Source organism: Eublepharis macularius, chromosome 10 (assembly GCF_028583425.1).
Source record: "Eublepharis macularius isolate TG4126 chromosome 10, MPM_Emac_v1.0, whole genome shotgun sequence".
NCBI lineage: Eukaryota > Metazoa > Chordata > Lepidosauria > Squamata > Eublepharidae > Eublepharis > Eublepharis macularius.
This window is the reverse complement of record NC_072799.1, coordinates 8546623-8569752: the sequence shown is the minus strand read 5'-3', so window position 1 is coordinate 8569752 and position 23130 is coordinate 8546623.

Sequence of the window (23130 nt, the reverse complement as noted above, 5' to 3'; positions counted from 1 at the left end):
GAGGAGGCATTTTCCCACCAAATAAGCCCAAAATTGGTGGGGACCTTCCTCTAACCCTTCTCTAACAACCACCCAAGTTTCAGACAGATTGGACTTTGGGGGGCCATGTTATGGCTCCCCAAAGCAGGTCCCCCCATCCTCCCATAAGAAAGCGAAGGAGCAGCATATTGTTAGCATGCTGCTGCTGATCTTTCTTCATTATTTCCTATGGGGAAAAAATGAAGAGGCAGGCTTCCTTTGCCAGGGGTGGCATTTTGCATGCAAAATGCCCCCCAGCCCTCAGGGGCCCTTCTCCCACCCCTCCTCCCACCCCCCACCAAGGCTCAGCCTGCTCCCACTTGGGGGGGGCATTTCATGGCCTCCCCAAGTAGGTGCTCTAATCTCTACCACTGACAGCTGGGGGAGGCTTGTGTTGCCAGGGGTGGCATTTTGCATGCAAAATGCCCCCCAACCCTCTGGGGCCCTTCTCCCACCCCTCCTCCCACCCCCCACCAAGGCTCAGCCTGCTCCCACTTGGGGGGGGCATTTCATGGCCTCCCCAAGTAGGTGCTCTGCTCTCATCTCTACCACTGACAGCTGGGGGAGGCTTGTGTTGCCAGGGGTGGCATTTTGCATGCAAAATGCCCCCCAGCCCTCTGGGGCCCTTCTCCCACCCTTCCTCCCACCCCCCACCAAGGCTCAGACTGCTCCCACTTGGGGGGGCATTTCATGGCATCCCCAAGTAGGTCCTCTCAGCCCCTAAAGTCCACCCCTTACAGCCCCACACAAACCCAATTCCCCCCCAGCTGCCACACACAGACCCAAATCCCCACATTAGCCCCTCACAGACCCAAATCCACCCCCACCTGCCCCACACCCATAACCCCAGGAACAGGCTGGCAAAGGCCAGCCCTCTCCCTTTGTTCCCTATGCTGGGAACTTCTAAACTCTCTTTCCCTGGGCAATTCTGCACAGCCCAGGGGTGCCACAATGGTGGGCACACTTCTGAGTGCCAGCTGGTCCCTGTGAAAGAGCACCTGAACCACAGACACCCTCCCTCAAATTCCCCCACCACCTACAGAGATGGCTGGCCAGCCAGCCCCATTGTTCCCTATGATGGGAACCAACTGCACAACAAAGAATAAAACAAGAACAACACAAAATAAAGTTTTTAAAAAATTATTTTCTCCCTTCCAAAGTACAAGTAGGCAAAGCATTATGACACATTACACCAGCAGTCCCCCACACAGAAAAATTAAAACAAAACTCACTTAACATCAGAGAATCACAAAGCATGATTCCTGTCAAAAACACTTTATTTCTTGAACAGCTTTAGGTTACACAGCAGGGGGGAACACCAAAGGGCATGGCAGCACTATCTTACACAAAAATAACACAACTCACTTAACATCAGAGAATCACAAAGCATGATTCCTGTCAAAAACACTTTATTTCTTGAACAGCTTTAGGTTACACAGCAGGGGGGAACACCAAAAGGCATGGCAGCACTATCTTACACAAAAATAACACAACTCACTTAACATCAGAGAATCACAAAACACAATTCCTGTCAAAAACACTTTATTTCTTGAACAGCTTTAGGTTACACAGCAGGGGGGAACACCAAAGGGCATGGCAGCACTATCTTACACAAAAATAACACAACTCACTTAACATCAGAGAATCACAAAAACACAATTCTTGGCAAAAACACTTTATTTCTTGAACAGCTTTAGGTTACACAGTAGGAGGGCACAACAGGGCATGATAGCAATGTACTACAAAAAATAATACAACCCACTTCACCGTTTTTGACAGCAATTGTGTTTGTGTGATTCTCTGATGTGAAGTGAGTTGTTTTATTTTTGCGTAGTACACTGCTTTCCTGCTCTGCGGTGCCTTCCTACTATGTAACCTAAAGCAGTTACAGAAATAAAGTGCTTTTGACAGCTATTTTTTGGGGTGATTCTTTAATGTGAAGTGAGTTGTGTTATTTTTGTGTAAGATACTGCTTCCATGCCCTTTGGTGTCCCCCCCCCTGCTGTGTAGCCTAAAGCTGTTCAAGAAATAAAGTGTTTTTGACAGGAATTGTGCTTTTGTGATTCTCTGATGTTAAGTGAGTTGTGTTATTTTTGTGTAAGATAGTGCTGCCATGCCCTTTGGTGTTCCCCCCTGCTGTGTAACCTAAAGCTGTTCAAGAAATAGTGTTTTTGACAGGAATTGTGTTTTTGTGATTCTCTGATGTTAAGTGAGTTGTGTTATTTTTGTGTAAGATAGTGCTGCCATGCCCTTTGGTGTTCCCCCCTGCTGTGTAACCTAAAGCTGTTCAAGAAAGAAAGTGTTTTTGACAGGAATCATGCTTTGTGATTCTCTGATGTTAAGTGAGTTGTGTTATTTTTGTGTAAGATAGTGCTGCCATGCCCTTTGGTGTTCCCCCCTGCTGTGTAACCTAAAGCTGTTCAAGAAATAAAGTGTTTTTGACAGGTATCATGCTTTGTGATTCTCTGATGTTAAGTGAGTTGTGTTATTTTTCTGTGTGGGGGACTGCTGGTGTAATGTGTCATAATGCTTTGCCTACTTGTACTTTGGAAGGGAGAAAAAAAATTAAAACTTTATTTTGTGTTGTTGTTGTTTTATTCTTTGTTGTGCAGTTGGTTCCCATCATAGGGAACAATGGGGCTGGCTGGCCAGCCATCTCTGTAGGTGGTGGGGGAATTTGAGGGAGGGTGTCTGTGGTTCAGGTGCTCTTTCACAGGGACCAGCTGGTACTCAGAAGTGTGCCCACCATTGTGGCACCCCTGGGCTGTGCAGAATTGCCTAGGGAAAGAGAGTTTAGAAGTTCCCAGCATAGGGAACAAAGGGAGAGGGCTGGCCTTTGCCAGCCTGTTCCTGGGGTTATGGGTGTGGGGCAGGTGGGGGTGGATTTGGGTCTGTGAGGGGCTAATGTGGGGATTTGGGTCTGTGTGTGGCAGCTGGGGGGGAATTGGGTTTGTGTGGGGCTGTAAGGGGTGGACTTTAGGGGCTGAGAGGACCTACTTGGGGATGCCATGAAATGGCCCCCCCAAGTGGGAGCAGTCTGAGCCTTGGTGGGGGGTGGGAGGAAGGGTGGGAGAAGGGCCCCAGAGGGCTGGGGGGCATTTTGCATACAAAATGCCACCCCTGGCAACACAAGCCTCCCCCTCTGTCAGTGGTAGAGATGAGAGCAGAGCACCTACTTGGGGAGGCCATGAAATGCCCCCCCAAGTGGGAGCAGGCTGAGCCTTGGTGGGGGGTGGGAAGAGGGGTGGGAGAAGGGCCCCAGAGGGTTGGGGGGCATTTTGCATGCAAAATGCCACCCCTGGCAAAGGAAGCCTGCCTCTTCATTTTTTCCCCATAGGAAATAATGAAGAAAGATCAGCAGCAGCATGCTAACAATATGCTGCTCCTTCGCTTTCTTATGGGAGGATGGGGGGACCTGCTTTGGGGGGCCATAACATGGCCCCCCAAAGTCCAATCTGTCTGAAACTTGGGTGGTTGTTAGAGAAGGGTTAGAGGAAGGTCCCCACCAATTTTGGGCTTATTCGGTGGGAAAATGCCTCCTCCAGGCGTCCTGGAAGACGGAGGCATTTTCCCATAGGAAAGCCGAAAGAATCCCGAAACGTTTCGGCTTTTTTCTTTCGGCTACCCGAAACGTTTCGGCATTCCCCGAAACGTTTCGGCATTCCCCGAAAGAAGCCGAAACACTTTTGTTTCGGCATTCTTTCGGCATTCTGAATGCCGAAACGCACATCCCTAGTGGGGACCCGAGCAAGAAGGGCATTCGTGCCTATACTTGCATGACCTGCGATTACACACTCCCTTGGACGTAAAGTCCCAACAGAGCAACCGGGGTTGAACCGGCTGCCCCGCCTGAGAGCGGGTCAAAGACGCCGCCTGAGGGCGATGAATCAAATGGCCACTGTCGGCCCTGTCGCCCGCGTTTGGCTTAGCGGGGGACATGACCTGCAGCCACAGTTGCTGGTGGATTTGGTCCCACGGAAACTGAGGGTGGAGTGCAGCGCGCATCCTAAACTCTTCGTCGTACTGCAACCATGCAGCACCAACGAAGTCCGTGTATCCGCGGTAAATTATATTCAGGTACTGGAATAGGGCAACGGCCCGTAAAGGCTGGGCCCTGCCAAGTACCCCCGCGTAAATAAGAAAACCCGGCAGCCAATTGTGCCAGTTGCGGTCCACCTTCCTCCGCTTAATCTTTTCCTTATCCCGATCGTCCAAGTCTTCCTTGTCCTTCTTCTCCAGATCCCTGAAGAGAAGGCTGAAGACGTCGACGTATTCCCCTTTGACTATCTTGTCCCTTGTTGCCTGGGTGAGATGATCACCCAATGGAAGCGCCATGTCGCCAAAGGGCAAAGCACGATAAGGAACCATTCCGTAAGGAGACATATCATACGGAGGGAACCCCCACAAAGGATAAGGTGTAAACTGACCCATAGCTGCTTGGGTGCCAGCATGCTGCCCTTCACTAACCCCCCACGGCAGTAGATAACCAGCTGCAGGCTGAATGGGTGTATTCTGTGTATGTGCAGGTGTAGCAAGACCTGGGGACCCGGAGGCAGCGGCCTGACCCCAGGGCCCCCATGGCCAAGTGCATGCCTGAACAGGCAGGGGGGACTTACCCTCCACACTGGCAGGCTGTACGGCCACAGCCACCTGCTCCCCTTAGCCTAGATCACCCGGCTCCACCACAGCCACGGCAGCATCCTCCGACGGTTCGGCTTCCATCTCCTGACTGGGTCCAGCTCCAGCCGCTCCAGCTGCAGACTCAAGGGCAGAAATCCGTTTTAAAACCTCCATCTGAAAAGCTGACTTTGAAGCAGCTCTAACCGGCCTAGAGCGCTTCTGCGCTTCTACAGCACCAGGATCACCACCCTTAGCTTTCTCCAAAGCCTCAAGGCGTTTCAGGATTTCAAAATGGAAATTTTCTTCCCCTTCATCATCAGAAGAGGAAACCGCCACTGGAACCCTTTTAGGGGGCTGTCTCTTAGCAGGCTGCTTGCCCTTGGAAGGGCCCTTGCCTTTCTTGGAGGCCATCTAGTAGACTATACAGGATAAGTACTAAGTGCACTAACACAGCAGCGCTACTGCCCCAGAACAATATCAGTGGGGCAGCAGATCAAACCACCCTGCCATTAAGCATAGAAACAGGAAACAGATTTGCCCTGGCCGGAATTGAAAAAAGGGGGGGGGAATATATCCCTCCCCACGCTCTGCAGACACAAGCCCATAGGAAGGTGATCCACCTGGGGGGGGTGGCGCAAAGACGCCTGCTAAAATGGCGGGCGCAACAAAATGGCGGCCGAGCGGGCCGAAAATATGGCGCCCCAGAGAAGGCCAACAAGGAAGGCCCTTGCAGCGCCGCGGGCGCGGGGAACTAAAGCACCCGAGCCCCGCCTGGGCAGAAGCGGCCACAGAAAGTAAGCCGCGGCCGAAATACACCGCCCCCCCAAGGCTAACTGAAGCCGTGAACGCGGCGCAAACCGTGCCGCCGCGACAAGCGGCGCGCGATGCAAAGGCTCCCGGGCAAGGAGACGGGCGCAGGACTCGTCGCCGTCAAGCCGCCGCTCTCCCGGCCAGGAGCCGATCCTCCTTCTTCACCCCCTCCACGGATCGCTGGGAGCGTGCAAGACACGTCCTTCCCAGCCGATCGCGTGGAAGGGACTGCTGCTGGAGGGCGGAGACGCCTACTAAGGCTCCTGTCTCCGCCCACCAGCCAAAGACCCGGATGCCTGGGAAAGCTCTGCCTCTCCTCCAGCCGTGGGGGCAAAACCAGCACCCAGCTAAGCTGCGATGCAGCAGCTGGGTAAGTGCTGCATTTTACTCAGATAGGAGGACTGTATTTAGGGAGGGGATCTCAGATGATCCGCTAATGAGTTAGGAACCATAGACTTTACCACTACAGTGTACTGGATTCCTGCTAATGCTATGTCTTTGTGAACTTGTATCTATTTACCCTATGGCATTGTTTATGGAAATGTTCCTGATATTGACTGTACTAATCGCACACTTTGATTCTCTGTGAGAAAAGCAGACTATAAATGACATACATAAATAGTAAATAAATAAACGGTTGCAATCATTGGACAGGATCTTCAAGCCTAGCCAAGGGTTTGGGCATGTCCTGAGCATTGCCCCCATGCCCAACAGCAAAAATGGAGAGGATATTCAGTAGCTGTTTATGGTAAACAGTTCAAACTCCGCCAGGTTTATTGTCCTGGAGTTACGGCACAAGCCAGCAAATTAACCCTCAGTCCCATTGAAATCAATTGGATCCATGAGTCCTTTACTTTCATTGGATAGCCAAATACCTTGATCTCTTCCCTTCTTTGTGCAGAATTTTGCCCCTCTCTGGTTTGGGTGATCTGTTGTTCCATATGTTGCATTGCTCCTGCAGCTGTGACATTGTTGGTATTGGTTTGATATTGCAATGTTGTTGATTGCACCCTGCCCCTTACATCTTTTTTTTTTAGTAGAGAGTACAAAAGCATGACTTATGCTGAGTCTATAAAGGTTAGTATTGTCTACTCAGACTGCCAGTAGCTCTCCAGGGTCTCAGGTAGAGGTCTTTCGTATCACTTGCTATCTAATTCTTGTAACTGGAAATGCCAGAGATTAAACCTGGGGACATTCTGCAAACAAAGCATGTACTTTACCACTGAGCAATGGGCCCACCTCTAACAGGCTGTATATGGAATGAGACATTTACATTCTCTCTTGATGTGTATGTGCACATCCAGAATGTGAGGAACAGATACATATGAAATGAAAAGAGTAAAAACTGCAGCAGGCCATGTGTATCATAGAATCATATGGTTGTAAGGAACCTCTAGGGTCATCTAGTCTAACCCTCCGCACAATAAAGGAAATTCATAAGTTACCCACACACACACACACACACATGCAGTGACCCTTGCTTTATGCCCGGGAGATGGCAAAACACCATCAGGATCCCTAGCCAAACCGGCCTGGGAAAAATTGCTACCTGACCCCAAGGTGGCGATCAGCCTTACCCTGGGTATATAAGAAGGGGCCACAACAATGAGGCACTGATGTAACCCTTCCTGCCCTCCCTCTCATGATCTGCCTAGGTTCACAGAATCAGCATTGCTGTCAGATGGCCATCTAGCCTCTGCTTAAAAACCTCCAAAGAAAGAGAGCCCACCACCTCCCGAGGAAGCCTGTTCCACTGAAGGACCGCTCTAACTGTCAGGAAGTTTTTCCTAATGTTTAGCTGAAAACACTTTTGATTTCATTTCAACCCATTGGTTCTGGGCCCATCTTCTTCCAAGAGGGGGCTGGATATCTCTCACAATTACAACTGATCTCCAGATGACAAAAATCAGTGTCCCTGGAGAAAAAAGCTGCGTTGGAAGGTGGGTTTTATGCCATTATATTGAGGTCCCTCCCCTACACAAACCCCGCCTATTCCAAGCTCTACCCTCAAATTTCCAAAAATTTCCCAGCCCAGAGTTGGCGATTCTGCAAGTAAAGCTATGACTGTGTATTGTTACTTTACAGATTCATGGAATCATAGGGTTGGAAGGTACCTCCAGGGTCATCTAATCCAACCCCCTGCACAATGCAGAAAATTCACAACTTCCTCCCCTCCCCACATTGCCAGTGACCCCTGCTCATTGCCCAGAAGATGGCAAAACTCCATCCGGATCCCCAGCCAAACTGGCCTGGGGAAAATTGCTACCTGGCCCCAAAGCGATGATCAGCATTACCCCGGGCATGTAAGAAGGGGCCACGATAACGAAGCATGGATGTAACCCTTCCTGTCTTCCCCCTCATGATCTGCCCAGGTTCACAGAATCAGCATTGCTGTCAGATGGCCATCTAACCTCTATTTAAAAACCTCCAAAGAAGGAGAGCCCACCACCTCCCGAGGTGTCCTATACAAATCTAGAGGGAGAGGAATGGAAACAATGGAAAGTAATGTCCTTTGAACATCCAAACAGGTAATTTGGAGCAACAAAATCCAAGGGGGATTTTGAATGAATTCCTCCATTCACTACACAACCCCAGTTTCTTTATTTTGCAGCTGCCAGATCTGTTTTAGCTTCATACAGAAAACAAGTTGTCTTTGGGGAAATAGTGTCCATCCTACCTTCCAGTGGAAGGTTTTTAAGGGCAGCCCCGTGCAGACTGCCTTACACAATCGCAACCACTCACCACTGTTCCCATGGTGTTATTGTTAAAATGAAAAGCCGTTCGTCTCTCTGTTCTGTTGTTCAACTGTTTAAACGAACCCTGAGTGCACCGATGAATACAACACTGCTGGCAAGGTCAGAGAAACTCCTCATTCAATTCCAGATGGAGCAAGCAGATGTCAAGGTGGGGGGAGAACCCTAGCAGATGGAAGCATTTCCCTGCACAGAAACAATGCAATTCTGCAATGAGTATTGCAGTTTAGCATCTTATTCCCGATCGGTCTTGTTAATTTTCAAAATGTTCTGATAGATAGATAGATAGATAGATAGATAGATAGATAGATAGATAGATAGATAGATAGATAGATAGATAGATAGATAGATAGATAGATAGATAGATAGATAGATAGATAGATAGATAGATAGATAGATAGATATAGCAATGGATGGCTGTATAATGTTATAGAATAGACTGCCTCTCCTGCTCGGGTACTTTGTCAACTCTCAGTAATATCTGGATTAAAGTGGAGGAAATTAAAGAGATTGCAGTGGTTAAAGAAGTTTGCCATCTACAAAATCGGAGACTAGTTATGCAAATCAGCCCCACAAGTTAATTGGATTTCAGAATGGGGATTTCAGAAGGAGATTAAATTCAAGCTTCGTTGGACTAAACATAAATTTTGTTCACTTTTTGCTCTTAACAGCAGGAATAGTGCAGGTTATTTGTTTAGAGTAAGGACATCTGGAGAGAACCCCAAAGCACTTAACAGTGGGAGTAGGTATGCCAGCACTGTCTCAGCAAATACTGAGAGATTTTGAGGGCAGTGCCTGAGGAGGGTGGAGATCAGAAAGGATGTGACATCACTTCCAAGTGTCTCTCTAGGAATATCCTCTATGATAAAGACCTTAGAGGTATGGGGAAATTCCTATAGCATCACTATGGAAGCCATTTTCTGGCCATCTGGTGGGACTTCATACTTGCATCCTTCAGACAGCACAGTGCACAGGATAACCCTCATTAAGGTGCAGGCAAAGTTACAAGGAAGCAGAACAGCAGTTCGAAATCAGAGGCTCCATGATTTGAATCCAGAGTTAGGAGAAATTCTCTCCCAACAATGCAAATAAACACAGGTAATGTTACCCACAGAGCAGACACGTCGTAGATCCTTATTTTTCCAAATGCAAGACTCAAAGGTGAGTTAGTATTTTCATTTCCTCCATTTCCCCCTTCCTCCTGGTTTTCAGTTGCCAGCACAAATTTTCTCCAGGATGCTGCTGACAATTTCTGATCTAAAGAATATTTATATATTTTCCCTGTTTTTTTGTTTTGTTTTGTTTTTTAAATTTTGGCAGGTTTAAAGAGACAGCAGTGCCAACATTTAGAATCCCCCTGATGTCAACCAAAGAGTTTTATAGGGCCTGCTACAAAAGGTTTTCTTTAAATGAGACGTTGCAAGATGAAGGGCGTTTATTATGTGGACAATGGGCATGGTCTATTGTTCTGCCTCAGAATTCTATTTTCTTATTCTGCTGGTCCAATTTGGAAAAAACAAAATGAAGGAGATTAAATTAGAACCAAAGGAAAAGGTGGTGTCTCCATGAAAGCTTTTGGGAATGGCAAAAACTAAACGTCCCTCTCCTGTCGAGTGAAGAAAATATGGATTCAGCAAGAATTATCACGGAGCTCAGATTATCAATTGACTCTGACTTGGGTTGGACATACACATTAATAAGTACCTAGAAACACTCAGGTACAGGATTGTATGTGTGGTCCTCAGTTCATGTGCAGGCTGTTCTTGCTCAGTGTACATGCATACCACTTTCATGGGAGCTCCCTTTGTGTGACTGCACCTGCAAGTGATTCCAGAGGGCAAAGCACCGATTCAGCTCTGTTTTTGCTGCCAGAACAAGTACTGTAGGCTCCTTTGACTTGCCAATTTGCATTTCTTTAAGGTGTGAGAAAGTGTCAAGATCTGCATTTCAATGAATGTAGTGGAGGAAACTGGAATACTTTTAGCAGTTGAACTGATATTGAACGCATGGATGTATTCACACAGAGCAAGTTGAAGTATGATTGTGCGAACGAGTGCATGGAAAGTTGGAGGGGGGACATGTGAAGTCCGGTTCACTTGAGCATCCCTGGGTACTTAGTAACGTTTATTTCCACCCATTATCACTTAATCTACTTTGATTTGTCAGATAGGATTATGACATTAACATGGCTCCAATCTGGTGACTGTGGAAACATGGGCCCACCAAGATTTACTATCTTTCATCAGGTTTGTAAGATAGAGATGTTCCGCCAGGAGTATGGTGGTTGAGGTGGAAGGACCCTCCTACTTTAACTGGCCTCCTGCCAGGAGGGGGACACTTCCCCCCCGTCTGTATAACATCTGTTAATTTGCCACCCGCCCCATGAGTTTTGGTGAAGGAGGAACAATGTGAGCGTCTCTGGTTTTATAATTTGGAATTGTTTTTATTATGCTACCTGTTTTTATATCTTGATGTAATCCACTCTGAGCCTGCTCTGTAGGGAGAGCAAAACATAAATATAAATAAATAATAAATGTTCATGACAGGATCCCTGATTGGCTGGAATTACTATTCCCAGAAAGAACAAAGATACCATCAAATCAGCGGCCAATCAAGGAACAGCCAGGTAGCAACCAAAGTGATCAAAAAGGGTGCAGAGAGACTGGGTAAAATTCTAGCTCACTTAAAAATATTGTTTTGTCTCTTAAAATGAATATCCATGATGAAATGTTCATTGTCCCCCCCCAACTTCTATCTAATGTAGTTGATGATTATCATCACACCTCGTTTATAATGCATTTTCATAGGAATGTTCCAACATGCAAAAACAATAGGAATTATTCTGTTTTACAGAGCAACGGATGCATAACAACCTATCACGCCGAACAAACAAACAAAAAACTCTTGTGGAAGTAGTCCAACCGACACTCTCCCTGTTCTCTTTTTTTCCCCTTTGTAGTTGCCTAATTACCAACAGTGGATCATAAGCATGGGTGCTGGAGAGTATAGGGCTGAATCCACACTTACCCGGCACAGTGCTAAGCTGGCAGAGTGAGAGCGTCTTTCTGGCGCGTTTTATTTTTTTTTTCAAAATTTTTTATTGGATTAGATTATAATATTATTCAAAACATACATTACCCCCTTATAGATCTTTTTCTAACCCCCTCCTTTTCCTCCCCCCTTTTTGTTGACTTCCAACAGTTTTCCAACCCTAAGTCTATCTTATTATTTAACTACTTAATATCTCATATATCCTATTATACACACATTTAATACTCTTTTCTCTAAACTTATTTAATCTCTACTAAAAATACTCTATAATATAAATTTCCCTTTGGATGCCTCAATTAAACCACATATCCTACATAAAATAATACTGGCATAATAATATATATTAGCAATCAAGATATTAAAAGATATAACATTGTATTCATTTTACTTTCCAATCACCTATGTTCTTTACTTTCCACCATCATCTTAACTCTAATATTATCTTAGACTCTAATACTCTATTACTCATCCATCTTTTACTATTTTTATTCTAGGCTTCTTTTAAATCTATAAGGTAATTGTTATATTCAGATATCTCTTACATACACTTTACTTAAACTATATATTGTAAATAATATCTAACTATCTTAATCTTATATATCCATAGTGAAACATCCATTATTTAGTACTCTGGTGCATTTTATGACATCATCGTGCCACAAGAGCGGCATCATGGTGCGATGACGTCATAAATCGTGCCAGAAAGACGCTCTCACTCCGCCTGCTTAGCACTGTGCCGCTAAGTGTGGATTCAGCCAGGATCAAGTTAGAAAGAGATGGGGAGAGTGAAGAACCCTAAAAAGAAGATTATCAATCCAGGAGGGCAGATTTCCTAATGCTGCAACTGCATTTAACATTAACTCTTGTAAATTAACCAACCCGAGTAAAAAGCGACAGGATCTTATCACCCTAATACCCTATAACAGCTCCATTATTAAAACTCTACTTAAAAACAAAAAGCGTCAGCCCAAGATAATGCAGGCGCGAAGGATCATTTAGCATCAATCCTAATGACAACCGGTTGCATTTTGCTATTGAATTTCCCTCTTGCTTGCGCTTTCATTTTAAAACAACAACAGGCTTAAATCAATCACATTTATGCCCACTATAATTTTTATGCACAGTCCTGTGATTTGGCTATAAATAGGCTACTGGCAGTCGTTTGTTTCTTTGCCTCAACTCCTGGTCCTTTGAAAAGGCATGCACACATAAGTAGAATAGAGACAGGCAATACCACAGTCTGCAGCTTAGGGAATGGACTCCTTTGGAGCCTTGAACTTTCCCTCTTCATAAAACACAGCTCTCCTGAATTCTGTCTTGCACCCATTGACAGTTTGATGGGGTCTGGACTTTCCAAAATAGGCACAAATAGAGATGGGAATGAAATCGGGGGAAAAAACGAACCCTGAGTTTCATGGTTCGTTGCGTTCCACGAACCACGAACTTTCACGAAATTGTCCCATTTTGTGAAATGATTTGTTAGGTTCATGATTCATCAGATCCCGGGGCCCTACAATGGCCCCCTTCATACTCAGGGATGCCAACTCACAGGGAGTCAAGCTAGCCCCAGAACCAGGCAATGCCCTAAGACAGGGGTGGGATGGAGTGGAATATAAAAGGCACCCTCACCCAACAACCTTCCCAGCAAAGACAAGAGCAGAAAATAAGAGTCTTTTCAGGCAGTAGCAAATCCAGCCAAAAACTCCCAAATCCATGCTCTCTCACTCTAAATCCCAGCAACAGCTCCTCCCTCTCCCTCTGTCTACTGGAACTGAAAGCAGGAGGCACAGAGTTGTGCCTTATATAAGAAACACTCACATAGAGCAGAACAAGAGCTCTCTGATTGGCAGACAGACCTGCCTAACAGGGTTTAGAGGAATGAGATTGGTGTTCCCATGGCTACAGAAGGCCCATCTCCCCCCTGCTCATTGCTCTCATAGAACAGAATGGGTGATCTCAAGTTGGCAGGGAGAGCTACCTATCAAGGTTATGTGGGCTAAGATTGCGGTTTCCACAGCAACAAAAGATCTGCAGACATTCCGGGCCTATGTTGTCTAGGGAATCAATGGACGGGTGCCAGCCAGTATGACATCACAAAGCATTCACAAATTGAACAAACCGGCCCCAAAAGTCATGGATTTTGTGACAAACATGGCCCCACAAAATGCATTTTCGCAAAACATGAATTGGCCTGATTCATCATGAAATTTGATTCTTGTTTCAATTCGTGCCCATGTCTAGGCACAAACTGTAAAGAGGAATTGTTTCAAGGCTTGTTGAGAACCTCTCCCCATCTTTCATAGGGCCAAGCTACAAGTGACGAATGATACTTGAACAGCAAGTAGATCGAGTGGTGGGCAAGTGAACAGGGAGAAATACACTTGCCGTTGAAGTGTCATTCGTCACTTGTAGCTTGGCCCTCAGTGAGAGTTCTGCATTCTTCTTAATAAATTTGGCATAAGATTGTTTTCTTTTTTACAAAAATGTTTAACCAGCCATCTAGGCAGTCCTTTCAACAATTAGATGGTCTTTAGCCAAAACTCTTATTAAACAAATATGTAAGAGCCTGTGTGATTATATTATATAATGTATTCTATTATATTGGTGGTGGAGAGTGCTGTCAAGTCATAGCTGAGTTATGGTGATCCCCGGTCAGGTTTTCAAGGCAAGTGACTAACAGAGATGGTTTGTCATTGCTTGCCTCTGCAACCCTGGTCTTCATTGAAGGTCGCCCATTTAATTACTAACTAAGGCCGACTCTGCTTAGCTTTCAATATCTGAGGAGATCAGGCTTGCGGGGCAGAGTATTATATTATATGGCTGAAAAGAAGGGAAGTAGGATAAAATTTAAGCTGATGCAATTCATCGTGGTTGAAATTGGTTAATTGTCAAGCAGGGCTCACAAAACTTGATATTTGATGTCCTTCCTCATGATAGATGAAAGAGTCTGAAACCATGCTGACCATATGGGCAGTGGACCTCTGATGGCCTAGGGCAAATCCAGCCAGTCCATGGGTCCACTGTGGAGTTTGAAAAATTAAGATGGCTTCCTATCCTACCTATATGTGGCTACGTATCCTTGGACCAATCAGAGAGGGAACAAAAAGGCAGGGCTTGCAAAAATCCAACCATATTCTAAAATAAAATTTCCATTTCCTGTGCTAATTCAAATTAATAGTTATATTGGTGATATGGCGGAATGGAAAATTCCCAGAGCATATTAAGTATAATTCTGGGTGCTTGCTCAGGACAGCCTTTAACTATTCTTCTAAAAATGATGTAATGTAACTGAATAAGTCACTTGCTGATATGGAGCCTCAACCACATAAAATAAAACAGGTATTGAAAACTTGGGGTCAAAATGAATGGAGGGGATAGATCCACCCAGTTCCACCCAGCCATGTTGTTTGACCTCCAGAAATTCTAACCCTACATGGAAGTAAACGGTTTCTTTGAGGTATAACAGTAGCTCTCCTATTTACAAAAGTAGTTCTCGTTTGCCAGAATCCCCTCAGATACCTGAGTGTCAACATAACCCATACTGAAAATGTTAACAAAACAGGTCTGTGGGAGTACAATGAAGTAGTTGGCCAGAACACAATGGTAGTATTTGGTGTTCCTACCATTCCTCTGAGCAAAGTTTATTTGTTTATTTATTAAAAGATTTATACTTCATTTGCAACATGCTCTTGAAAAATATTTGGTAAATCAACCAACCAACCAACCAACCAACCAACCAACCAACCAACCAACCAACCAACCAACCAACCAACCAACCAACCAACCAACCAACCAACCAACCCACCAACCCACCAACCAACCAACCAATCAATCAATCAATCAATCAATCAGATTACATTTTTGGATTCAGGAATGGGTTCCTAAACAGTTACAGTTCCCCTTAACATATGATCCCACTTGCTTGGGAGGTCTGCCTCCCTCTCCCCTCCCTCCTGTTGCCTGGAAGACCTTTTAAAGGGAGGAAAAAACAGGTCTGGACTCCTTAAATGCTGGCACAGGATATTCCTGAATATTCCCAAGAAACTCAAATACCTATCTGGATACCTGACTATACCAGAAAAATATCAGCAAGGTATTTGCGGGTACATATTTGGACCAGAAATATCCAGGCCCATGTCCCCCTATACCCCACTTTTCCTTTTGGCTCTCATTTGAAGTCTCTGTGCAGAACCTTCCTTCATCTTAAGTGGCTCTGCTTTCAGAGGAAGAGCTAAAGTTGGAGTAATGCTACTTAGAGGATGGTTGGATCCATGTCAATGTGCAATGGAAGAAATTGCTACCCAAAATAACAGCATTATTCCTATTTAAGGTAAAGGTAAAGGTAGTCCCCTGTGCAATCACCGAGTCATTACTGACCCATGGGGAGACATCGCACCATGACGTTTTCTTGGCAGACTTTTTACGAGGTGGTTTGCCATTGCCTTCCCCAGTCTTTACCCCAAGGAAACTGGGTACTCATTTTACCAACCTCAGAAGGATGGAAGGCTGAGTCAACCTTGAGCCGGTTACCTGAACTCGGCTTCCGCCAGGATCGAACTTAGGTCATGAGCAGAGCTTGGGCTGCAGTACTGCAGCTTACTACTCTGTGCCACGGGGCTCTTTATTTCTATTTAATTTTGTTTAAAAGGCAGGCTATAAACAAACAAACTGTGTTTTCATCCTGAGTGGTGAAAACTTATGTCAGAAAGAGAAACAGTATGGCAATGAAATTGGGTAGCATCGCTGCCCACAATTGTAACTAGGGATGAGTTAGTAAAGTTAGTGCATTCATTCCTCTGTATAAATATAACTTCTACTAAAATAGTCCCCACAGTCAGTGAATGATCCATGTCAAAAACACAGCCTTGCACGGCTACTTAAAGATTTCACAGCTGAGAAGAGTTTCAAAATGAAATGGGAAAAGAAATAAAAAATAGGAAAAATCGCCAATGAAATATGTGAAAAGACCTGAAAGCCAAGGAGATGTAGAAATGGCAGTGAGAGCAAAGTGTGGAACTGGAAAGAATGCACGGCAAAAAAAAAAAAGGCATTAAATACTGCTCTGCATGCAAACAAGCACATAAGTGCTCAATCAGAGCCCACAGAAGGGAAATCAAGAAACTTCACATGTTTGGAAGACAGAAGAGCAATACTAACTGGAAGAATCCTCGGAAATGGAATGAAATCTCACATCCAATCAAAAGAGGCTTGATAACATCCCATTTGACAAGCAAATTGCACACTGTCGCACTATAAAATTATGCACACAAAATGAGGCATTGGAACATACTGATTCACATGCAAGGACTAAACATTATGGCCGCTTTCGTGGCATGCAATCACAAACACTGATTTTGCTTCTGTGTGTACAAAGTCAATCTTGAGGTTCTCCAGGACTGAGCACTATTTCTGGAACCCTACATGGCACTTAATGAGCCCTGTGGCACAGAGTGGTAAGCTGCAGTACTGCAGCCCGAGCTCTGCTCACGACCTGAGTTCAATCCTGGTGGAAGCTGGGTTCAGGTAGCCGGCTCAAGGTTGACTCAGCCTTCCATCCTTCCGAGGTCGGTAAAATGAGTACCCAGTTGCTTAGGGGTAAAGTGTAGATGACTGGGGAAGGCAATGGCAAACCACCCCGTAAAAAGTCTGCCAAGAAAACATTGTGATGTGACGTCCCCCCATGGGTCAGTAATGACTCGGTGCTTGCACAGGGGACTACTTTTACCTTTACCTTTACATACCACTTGTGACCAGAAATGCCTTTTATCAACTGTGGCTAATTTACTATTGCTACTATGATTCATTATTGCTACTATCATTCATACTTAAATGACTTAGGGGTGGAATACGTGGCCATTTTCATGTCTCAACCACCGCACAAAATTGCGTAAAACTGACAGAACAATGGTGTCTTCATCGTGCGATTTCCCATCACAACTCCGTTTTGTGGCGCGATGACATCAGAAATCGTGCCATGAAATGGAATCATGACAGGGAGTCATGCCATGGATGCCATCATTCCATGAGTTTTGTGCAGTTTTGCATGGTGGTTAAGACATGTGAAAACAGCTCATGATACAAGTCAAGTCAAGTCAAGTTAGCCTTTATTGGCATATAGCAGCAATTCAAGAGCTCATGATACAGTTGGCATGTCTTGGGTTATAGCTTCAAAATACAACTTGTATCAGGGGCACTCAGCTAACAAGTGCACGTACGCCCAGCACTTCAATTCTAGTTTCCCTCCTGCCTCATTTTCCTCAGCAGAATAGACATGGGGGGGGGCTTCTTCTACCCCCTTGTAGTGCCTACTTGCAGCGCTGAGCCTATAAGCATTGTTCAAGGTAAGTTTCCCTAACCAACATCTAACTGTGAATTCCGTTGCATACCTATGACCCAACACATGCTGGGGATATTGTGTACTTTGGCCCCTGCTTTAAGAGGGACGACCATAGAAGAAAATCCAGAAAAGTAAGTTAGTCTACAATGCTTGCTGGGTGTTCAGTGGAAAAACAGTAAAAATAATATTAATAATAACATTTGATTTATATACTGTCCTTCAGGACAATGCCCAGAGCGGTTTACAAAGTGTGTTATTATTATCCTCGTAACAATCACCCTGTGAGGTGGGTGGGGCTGAGAGAGCTCTGGAAGAGCTGTGACTGACCCAAAGTCACCCAGCTGGCTTCAAGCGGAGGAGTGGGGACTCAAACCCGGCTCTCCAGATTAGAGTCCTGCCGCTCTTAACTACTACACCAAACTGCTTCCCAGTGCTTCAGCAACTTTGTTGACTGCTGATATGTTTTTAGGCTCATTTCAAGATGCTGGTTTTGACATTCACAGACCTAAACAATCTGGGCCCAAGGTACCTTCAGGAAATAGCGCTCTCCTTCCATCCTTTAAGAAATGTCAATGAAGATATATTGAGAGTACTGTCACAAGTGGATACAGGGTTGCCAGCTCTGAGTTGGGAAATTCCTGGAGGTTTGGGGGTGGAGCCTAGGGAGGGCGGGGTTTGGGAAAGAGGAGGTACCTCAACAGGCTACAATGCCATAGAGTCCATCCGCCAAAGCAGCCATTTTCTCCAAGAGAACTAATCTCTTCAACTGGAGATCAATAATAAATCTGGGACTTCTCAAGGCCCCGCTTGGAGACTGGCAACTCTAAAGGGATACAAGACGGTCATCCACTAGGTGCAGGGCCTTCTTGGTGGTTGTCTCAAAGGCAAGTGAGGATTTTCTTGTTCCATCAGGCTGCAGGGGGTGAAGCCTAAGTTAATGAAGGGATCACTTTTTATCACCACTGGCCTTGGAAAGTTTTAAATTTTCACTGAAATTGTTTTTTAACATAATGTTTGATGCTTAGAGTGCATTCTAAGATAAAAAGGTGGTATGTGTAGTGAAAAGGTGGTTTACATACAAAATAAATAAAACAAATACATTTTCAGTTATATGTGTCAACACCCAATAATAATAATAACAGCAACAGCAGTGCGCTTTTATAGCACTCTTCTTGAAAGATTACTGCCTCAGTCAGAGCAGTGAACAAAGTCAGTGTTATTATTATCCCCACAATACAGCTGGGGAGCTGGGCTAAGAGGAGTGGCTGACCCCAGGACACCTCCCCAGTTCATGGCAGTAGTGGGAGTCGAACTATCAGAGTTCTGATTCATAGACCAGCCACTTAACCACTATGCTACAGCAGCTCTCTGCCTTGAGTTTCAGCTTCTGCCTTGGATCCCAGTTGATCCTGACAAATCTGTCTGTGCCTGTAAGCTAGCTCGAGCCAAAACCACCCATTTGTCATTTGCATGCATATGGAGGCATGTATCCTTTTGCATTTACTTATAAAGCACATGGGCCTTGACGCAGCCAAAATCCCAAAGGACAAGCAACAGCAGTTGCCAATCCAGAAGACTGCTTTTATAGCAATGCCTGATAATTGCCAGGAGGGCTGTGGAGGGCTACAATGCCGACTGCAGACTCCTCTGCTAACGACAATGATCTACCCACCCCGGCCAGCAGGATGCTCCATAGAGGGCCATCAGTAAGGGAGGCCAGGGTAGAGCCACAGAGAAAGATGCCAGTGCAGCTGCAGAGCCAACACTTTACCCAGTACGGCCCTGCCAACCTCACCCTGAGGGGAGACTGGGATTAGGCAACAGAGGAGATGGGGAGAGAAGCCAGAGAGTAGGTGAGACAACAGTTGGGCCAACGGCTTGCCCATCACTCAAGGGAGGATCCTATTGGTCAGAGCCTGGGGGGAAGGGCCCAGGGCTCACTAGGGGACCTCCATAAAAGCAGGCCACTGGATCAGTTTGAGGAGGAGGTGAGTCAAGTTGCAGAGGAAGGCAGAGAGAGAGGGAGGGAGGGAGAGGGAGGGAGGGAGGGAGGAAGGAAGCGAGAGTGAGCAAGAGGGAGCAAGAGGGAGTGGAAAGGAGGAAGCTGGAGCAGTGCAGCAGGGAAGAGAGGGTGCGAGGGTGCTGTATATACCCCTCCTTCCCAATTCTGAGGCCCGTCCAATGGCTTGCAGGCCAAAGAGTCCAACCTGGAGGACCTGTTCACCCCAGGCTCCAACATCCCTGTCGTGGAGTCTGACCTTCCTAAGCCAATTGATTTAGTCGGGTGCAACGTTGTTTAGGATTACACTGTGAATTTGTCTGGCTGGAAATCTGATAACTCTAGAACCATTAAAGAAAACAAATGTATGTCTGAAGTTTGAATTGTTGCTTAAGACATTAATTGCCTTCCGCTGAGCAGGTTTGGGGTTCTGTTAATTAAATATGTATCACAGTTGTATCCGGGCCATTGTTATCAGTGCCTTGATGTTTTTTAAAGTGTGTTATTAATATACAGTGTCTCAGAAGTCTCATAATATCTCCAAAGTAAGCAATGAAAATGTCTGAAGAGGAGTTTCATATTGAAATTGCAAGATGATCAGATGCTGGTAGCATCTTGACAAATGTGCGTGTGTGTGTATGTATAGAACTAGCTTGATACACATGCTTTGCTACGGTATTTAACTACTTTAAATCCAGTTACCGCATTTCTTCAACTGTCTGCAGTTTCCTTAACCTGATTTTTACCTCAGAACACAGAGTTCCACAGCTGACCAATCAGAGAAAGAGGGGTGCAAGCAGGCAGGAGCCTGCCAACCACACAGGAAAGCCAGGCCCCACAAGAAGATTGGCAACCCGAGTGAACTTTTAGGAGAAGACTGGGAGGAGCATTTTACCTCAGGTCACATTCAATGACTCCCAATAGCAACTGCTACTGTTTAGAATGTTGGGGGTGAGGATCAATCAGGCCGCATATGCAAATGACCTTGAAATGCTGGGCCAATCCGGGAAGAGTGGCCGAGCTGGCAGAGGGCAGGGGCGCAAGCAGGCAGCAACTTGCCAGCCACACAGGGAAGCAGTATCCCTTTGGGAAAATACATTTTAGCCCCTTGAGGGGGGAGATTTCTTAAAATCCCTTCTTTGTGGGTGTTTACATCATGAAATGAATGTTCTCCCCAAATTTCAAGTTTCTAGGTCCAGGGGTTTGGGCTGGGTGTTGATGAGTCAATCAGGACACTTGTCTTTATATATATATAGATTACATTTGTTTGGTACAGTTTCCCCACACTTGCCCAAAAGAGCACAGGGTGATGCACAGTCATCCTCTTTCTCCAGCTTACCATCACAGCAACCGAGGGTTGCCAACTGCAGCTTGAAAAATTGTTGGAGGTGGAGCCTGTGAGGAGGAATTTGGAAAGGAGCTCAGCAGGGATGTAATGCAATAGAGTCAATCCTCCATAGTTCCCATTTTCTCCAGGAGAACTGATCTCTGTAGTCTGAAAATCAGAAGTAATCCCAGGAGATCTTCAGACCCCCACCTGGAGGTTGGCAACCCTTCAAAAACCATGGAAAGGAGGTTAGGCTGGGAGAGAGTGACTGGTCTATAGTCACTGAGCAAGCTTCATGAGAGGAACTGAACCTGGAGCTCCCAAATTTTAGTGCATTGCATTGGCTATCTAGTTACAATATTTTGTAATTTATACTTTGGTGCAGGGAAATGAACGTTATTTAGCTGCATGCAAAAAGATATACTTTTGGTATTCCATTGTTGTAATTTAAGCCTTTGTGGCCCTCAGGTTATAGATAACTTGAAAATAGTAGAAGTGCTAAAGTGCTAAAAAAATAGTAGAAGTGCTAAAGTGCTAAAAAGGCATCTGTAACGTATTTTAAATTGTATTCAGCAAATAATGCCTTATTTCATTAAGTGTTGTTGCCAGTTCTGAGTCTGCAGGGGGGATGGAGAAAAGTTAAAAAGACAGATGAAAATGACTAGAAAAACTTTAGTAATCTGACTCTCCCCTTTTAAGAGGCTTTGATCTACGGATGGGTGATCAAGAAGAGTTGAGCTAACTTGAAGATTTGGCCGTAAGCACTCAAACTCTTTCGCTGAAACAGGACAGACCAGCGCAAATTACTGATTATTCAAAGTAGTATTCATTTTTTAAAAATGCAACTCGTAGCTATCCATCCAGTTTACAGAGTTCACCTATGAAACCTGTTATCACCAAAGTAAAGGCAGAGACATATAATCTCCATCAATATCCCATTTCTTTATCATCTCATTTTTCAATTTTAGCGATGAAGGCTCCCCATGGTGTAATAGAAATTCATCTAAATAGACCTCCTTGATGAATTGGGAGTTTTTTCAGCTAGTTTTATGCTAATCATTTCTCTCCACCAAACAGATTTTGTTGATGGCTGTTTTCACATTGTTTGGGCACCAGCATGAAAAGGCAGAATTAAACAAACCTGCTGTTCTTCTCACGGTTCTTTAATCACCTCTCCACATGTGGTTTGTGGGAGATAGGTTGGTGGTTTCAGCGAGGAAGAAAGAGACGGATGGCATTGCCCGCCGTTTTGAGATAAAACAGCTTGCTCCAAATATGTGCCTTGCCAGAAGTCACCAGTGATACTTGAGGTGGGACCACAAGATAATAGGATTCTCCCATAGAGGGGAAATCATGGTCCCTTGTAGAACCAAGGGTGACACTTTGGCTACCAAAGTGGAAGACCCAAAGGATCTTGCCCCATTTGAGAAGGACCCACTCCTGCTATGGACTGTACCTATATATTCCTCCTCAAAATAATAGGGTTTGTTTGGTTTCAGGAAACCACCATGAGCTGAACACTAATACTGGAATCAAATTTGTCTGAACAGAGGCTCAAATGCTTGCCAAAAGATGCCAAAGGTCTGCACAAGACAGCTCATGCGGTGTAATGGTTTAAGTGTCAGACTAGAATCTGGAAGGACCACATTCAAATTCTCAACCAACCATGAAACTTTCCAGATAACCTCAGGCCTGTCTGCATATGATATGCAGGGAAGATGTTAAGAAAGTGCTTAAATTTTCCCCTCTGCCATTTTCCACCTACAGCCCTCTCCCCTGATCCTTTCCCTCCACTCATCATTCCCAGAAGGAATTTTGTTAAATCGAATGAGGGAAAGTGTGTCCGGGTCGTGGCCCCTGCCATACTCTGGGGGTTTGGGGTTCACTGCCGGGTTGTAGACCTTATCTTCTGTGACATACTTTGGGAGTGCTATAAGGCCCCTGTGTGTTAAACTTGCTGGAGAAGTGGCTTGAGAAGCTTTGTGAAGCTGAGAAGGAATGTGGTTATCAGCGTTGCCAAGGAGATGTGGCCAGATGGCTTGAGAAGGACTGGATTCCTAGTCAGAACAATTCTACTTTCTTTCACTTGACTTCCTTTTGCTGCATAGGTGGGAACGTAGCTCAGGGGTGAGGGGAGGTTAGAGTAGAGTGGGTTATGCTTGAAGGGTTTAATATGCCTAGTAGGGGGAGGGAAAAGTTGTTCCTGACAAGAAAT